General features: G+C 44.1%; 1 non-coding gene across 1 annotated transcript; it reads left to right on the forward strand.

Moving 5' to 3' along the window:
• The first annotated feature begins 5289 nt into the window (after positions 1-5289).
• Positions 5290-5393, forward strand: LOC132501114 (U6 spliceosomal RNA). The gene has a single exon (XR_009534154.1). It is a non-coding gene; the product is annotated as a U6 spliceosomal RNA (small nuclear RNA).
• The last annotated feature ends 573 nt before the right edge of the window (positions 5394-5966 follow it).

Below are 5966 nucleotides of genomic sequence, written 5' to 3' on the forward strand. Positions count from 1 at the left end.
TTATCATAGATACTCTGAATTAAGCAGAGCTGATGGAAGTGAGTTAAGTTGACCTAAGATGCTGAACTGCTTTGCTCCAGGAAACAATATCAGTTCTTCCCCCCCTTTTTTTTTAATTATTTTTTTTTAATTTTTTGCTTTATAACAAATTTAATCAGTTATACATATACATATGTTCCCATATCCCCTCCCTTTTGCGTCTCCCTCCCACCCTCCCTATCCCACCCTTCCAGGCGGTCACAAAGCACCGAGCTGATCTCCCTGTGCTATGCGGCTGCTTCCCACTAGCTATCTACCTTACGTTTGGTAGTGTATATATGTCCATGCCGCTCTTTCACTTTGTCACAGCTTACCCTAGTTCTTCCCCTTTTTGTGACAGCACTTATCTTTGGCTTATATCAATTTTATTCTCATTTCCATTCTGTCTCGATATTTTCTGATTACAATCTGGAATTGATATTGAAGATTGATTCAGAACCATGTCTGCTTCATCAACAGAGGTGGAGAAAGTAGATTAGGATTGACAGAAAGACAGATACTGCAGAGGTTGGACAAAAGCAAACGCAGTTGCTAAGAAAGGAGGATGGTAGTTTCCAAAAGTCATGACGCCATTTCAAATATATATATTTATAAAGTCTTTATTGAATTTGTTACAATATTGCTTCTGTTTTATGTTTTGCTTTTGTGGGATCTTAGCTCCCAGATCAGGGATCGAACTCATACCCCCTGAATTGGAAGGCGAAGTCTTAAACACTGGACCGCCAGGGAAGTCACCATTTCAAATATTAATGTGACCTGTAACTTGTATAAATGACTTTGCCAGCTCAGGGTACTATGATGCCATCACCTCGTACTCCCCCAGCTTATTGTTCAAATCCCCTAAATTGTTAGTAGAAAATGGAGAATCCTTTTTGAGACCTTTTCTACCCTAAGACCACACCCAAATTGTAAGAAAGAAACAAGCAAGCAGAAAAAAAATTCCAGGGGTTCACACCTTGCTAGCTGCAGGTGAGGAGGAACAGATGCAATCCTGTCTCTAACACAGGCTTCTGATTCTCTGCAGCTTCTTGCTGCCACAGGGTGTTGCTGTTTTCAACTCTTCCTGTGCAGTCTTGCAAAAGCTCGCCCCTGCCCTGATGCCCTGTGTGGTCGAGAATAGTGACCCTCACTTGGATCTTTGTCCACACTCAGGTGCTCAGCATTGTTTCCCCAAACGACTGTACCACACCAGGGTAGCTAGACCCTCGGAACATAAGACTCAGTGGCATCCTATCTGAAGCCAGCCCTCACCCTCAAAGCCTTAAGGCCTGATCCTGAGCCAGGATCTTCAGCTTAGTTTTCCTCTGCCCTCTTGGTGTCTGTTACTACAGGACCTTCCTGGTGACCCCAGTATGGTTACCTGACTTCAGATCTCAGGGAACAGCAGTTAGGGCAGATCCCTTCCTTTTCAGAAAGCACTTCCTTCCCTTTGCATCTCATGGAATAGTATCATCTGGGGCATCTTCTTCCAAAGATGCAAAGGCTTCCATTTTGTCTTTCCCTGGGGCCAAGAGGCCTCTTCACCCTACAGTTCCATATCCTAGGGGTCCCAAGAAGCAGTTCTTCAGGCAACATATTCATCACCCTCAACATGATGTTCGGACCCTGCCTGGTCTGGAACATAACTCCTGGTCCAGGTGCCCCAGTAAGTATGCACCTTGCTTTTGGTAGACAGCTCAGTGTGGCCACAACCCAAATGAACTAGAGCCTTTTAGAGTTACGCTGCTCTTGCTTTAACACCAATGGCTGCTCTGAAAAGAAACTCCATATACTCAACTCCAAAAGCATTGAAGAGTCAAGCAGGAGGTGACTGCAGCTCTCTTGAGCAGTGTTAGCCCTCACAGCATTCCACACAACTCTAAAATTTCTTTTTTTTTCTAGCCCAAATCTTCTCATTTAATTTTCTTCCAGCTTTAATTTTGAAAATTCCATCCTACAGAAATTTCAGCATGATGTGAACTAAGATACCCATCATCTAGGTTCACTAATATCTCTTTGTCTCCCTGATCATTTGCTCCAGACATTGCAATAGTTCACATCTAAGTACTTCAGCCTGTATCCTAAGAACAAGGATGTCTTCCTGTGTAACAGCAGGAAACTTGTCTCCCTCAGGAAATTAACATTGATGCATTCGAAGTCAGGGAACCTTACTGAGGTCACCAGGAAGGCCCTGTAGTAATAGACACATTAATACATTTTACAACTGTGTTGGTAGATATGCTAATATAATCAGTCTGTGTTTATTAGTGTGTATTACAGTAATTACTTTTCTATTTATTTTTTTCTTCTGATTTAAAGGAAATTAGAATTACAGCATTCGGTGAGCCCATAAGCATACACAGGCCTGAAGCTCTCTTTCTCCCTCTCCCCAAGTGTGCGCTTCCCCTCTCATCGCATCTCCAGGCCTGCCAGCTCTCCGCTTGAATCCCCCTCCCCTCCCTGGACAGCTCTCCATGCATCTCCCCAGCCTCTAATATCTTCTTACAATAGAGACCCTCCTCCTCAGAAAGGGGACATGGGATGGAGCCTGGAGTTTTCTCTGCCGTGAATTTGTCATCTGAAATATGACCCCACAGTCTCTGACATAGTTTTCTTGCTATTGTCCTTTTCTGTAAATTTCATTTTCTTCAACATTGAAGATTTCATAAGAGGAAGTCAGCTTACTCACAGCAGAAAAGACTCCGTTTTGCCGCATAGAATATTTCAGTTGAGCCTGCGAATCTGCAAACTATGCTAATTGAGTACTGAGTTTGTTGACTGACCCTGTGAGTGTTCCTTCTTTGCAATGTATAGATGCCCAAGAATATTCTGTTTGTTTTTTTGTTTGTTTGTTTGTTTTTTGCCACGCAGCTTGTGGGATCTTAGTTCCCCAACCAGGGATTGAACCCGGGCCAAGGCAGTGAAAGTGTGGAGTCCTAGCCACTGGACCACCAGGGAATTCCCTCAAGATGACTCTTTCATTTGTTTGTTTGTTTATTTATTTATTTATGGCTGCGTTGGGTCTTTGTGGTGGTGTGCGGGCTTCTCATTGCGGTGGCTTCTCTTATTGTGGAGCACGGGCTCTAGGCACGCGGGCTTCAGTAGCTGTGGCTCGTGGGCTCAGTAGTTGCGGCTTGCGGGCTCTAGAGCGCAGGCTCAGTAGTTGTGGCGCACGGGCTTAGCTGTTCCGCGGCATGTGGGATCTTCCTGGACTAGAGCTCGAACCCATGTCCCTTGCATTGGCAGGCGGATCCTTAACCACTGCGTCACCAAGGAAGTCCCCCAAGATGATTCTTTACTGACATCCAGAGACAGCCTGGGGTTTCTTCCAAACTCATCTCAGCTGCCATTTGTTTCGTCCATATTATGTCCCAGGCCCCCTGCAAAGCACTGTACATCATTTCTTTTAATCTCCACAAAAGCTCCTATCAGAGGGGTACTGTTAACCCCACTGTACAGATAGAGCAGCTGAGGCTTTCAGATGTTTAAGTGACTTGCCCAAGCTCTGCTGTCATAAGAGGGGGGCAGGATTCAGACAAAATCCCTCCCACTCCTGTGTTCCAGGGTGGACTTTACTCTCACCTGTGGGTTTGGAGATGAGATAGTAAACGAGGGAAGAGGGCAGGGAAACTGGAGGCTCTACTGGGGGCTCCCTCCCCTCCTGCAGAGGGAAGCACAGTGGAGCCTGTACTTTAATCCATTTCTTCATCTCAGATGCTTTATATATATAAGCAAAAGCAAAAAAGTTTTGCTCAGCCTAATTCTACCTAAACACAATCATTCCGCACTTAATCTTAGGCTCTCTGCCTGGGAAACCGTGTGCTCTGACTCACATAACAGACACTTACAGAGCAAGTTTTGAGGGCCTAATGAATGTCTCTGATTGTCAGCACTAAATATAATCTTTTAGAATGTGGCAACATTCTAAAGTTCAAGTTATAAAATGAAAACCTCTTAGATGGGGGGAAAAAAAGAAAAAGAAAAAACCCTGAAATACAAACAAACCTATGTCCTTTCAATTATTAAAAAACAGCAACAACAACAACTCATTTCAAATTTTTCCCATGTATAGTTGAACCCTTCAGCCATTATTTGACAAACTAGTGTTTCTTTGGAGAACAGATATATTTCTGGATTTGTGGGACTATATTTGTCAAATTCCCTGTTACCTCTGGAATAAAAGCTAAGGATATGATGCTTCATTTCTCAATAAAAAGGACAGCAAGGGGGCTGATTCTTTATTAGGCATGTGTCCAGGAGCACTTAGGAAACAGAAATAAGAGCAGAGAACATTTCCCTGAGGAACACAGCTCTGGACAGCCGCACGGCTGCAAGTAATAAAAGCACCGCTATATGGGCTAGCGGCACGCAGTGTCTGGGGAGAGGCTGTGACTGAGTCCCCTCTCACCGATGGATCACTGGGCCCACTGGGGACCCCTGTGTGTACACTACGGCTCCCATACTCACTTCAGGGCACTGTGTGCTCTGTCCAGCAGACAGGGTTGAGTCTTAGGCCTCTTAAACTAAGTTCGCGTGTGACCCAAAGTCTGAAACAAATATACATGATCCAAACTGATATAAAGAAATGAATAAACAAATAATTGGGAGAGAGGAGACAGCTCTTCCTTATAGAAAAATTCCAAATACCACTCACCCCTCCAGGAGATGGAGCTTCATTCTCTCCCTCCCTCCTTCTGCGGGACCGCTAGACATCATGCCCTGTTTCCAAATAATAGAGTAGCGAAGGGAAAAAGAGTAACTTTGCAGTAAGAGAACTGCAGACACTCAGCCAAGTGAGGAAGGGTCCCATCACCAGAGATGCCACCTGGATGTCATGTACCTCCTGGTAAAAGTGACAAGAACGGGACTTCACCTCTACGGTATTTGTTCCAAAACCCATAATCCCAGTCTCACCATGAAGAAAACATCAGATGAACCAGATTGGAGACACAGCCATCCCCCTCACGGTGGTCGAGGTCATGAAAGACTGAGAAAATATCACAGCCCAGCTTAAACTAAGCAGATGTGTGAACAAAATGTGGTGTCGTCCCCCAAGTGGGATCCTGGAAAATCGGGTGAAACTCTGCAGTTTACTTAATACCTAAGTTCCAATATCAGGTTCTTAGTTTTGTGAAAGTACCATGGCAGCGTTAGATGTTGACAGAGGGAGAAAAACCAGGTGAGGGGGACACAGAAAGTCTGTACTATCTTTGCAACCTTTCTGCAAATCCAAAATTATTCCAAAATAATGTTGTTTAAAAAAATTGTTTGGTGTTCACTTCAGCAGCACATATACTAAAATTGGAACGATACAAAGATTATCATGGCCCCTGCACAAGGATGACTCATAAATTCATGAAGCAGTCCATATTTTTACCCCCCGCCCAAAAAAAAGAAAAAAAAATTTTTTCTCCCTAAGAAAAGAGTAGGTAATTAGGGCTATGTTTTTTGGTATATTCAGTAATCTAATTCAAAATTAGATTCCCCTTCCCCATACTTGACTCATTTTGCAACATGGCATTTTGATGTCTAGAGTTTTCATTCTTTGTATGCCTTTTAAAGTCAAAATGCTTGTTCAAGCAAATAGCTGTTGATCATCTTCAAGCAGCTAAGGTATGCCCAGGCATGAGACTGGAGGGCAAACCTAAAGAGCTGAAGGAACTTTTGATTTTAAAACATTTTCATGCATTCTGGTTATGAATAGCTCTCTCCCCAGGGCGACAGCACTGCTGATAAAGGCTAGCGGTCAGAAGACAAGAGCAGAACCCGTTCTGGCCAGAGGACTCCCGCCATCCTTCCAGAGACCCTCACAGGACAAAAGTAGGCTGGAATGACAGGAAGGAGAAGGAAGGAGGGATGGCAAACTGGGATGCTCCAACAAGGATCTCAGTCCTGTCCTGATATGCCTCCCAGCTCACCTTCGCCAATGTCTTGACTCTAATTCCCTG

The sequence above is a fragment of the Mesoplodon densirostris genome, chromosome 13 (assembly GCF_025265405.1).
Source record: "Mesoplodon densirostris isolate mMesDen1 chromosome 13, mMesDen1 primary haplotype, whole genome shotgun sequence".
Lineage (NCBI taxonomy): Eukaryota > Metazoa > Chordata > Mammalia > Artiodactyla > Ziphiidae > Mesoplodon > Mesoplodon densirostris.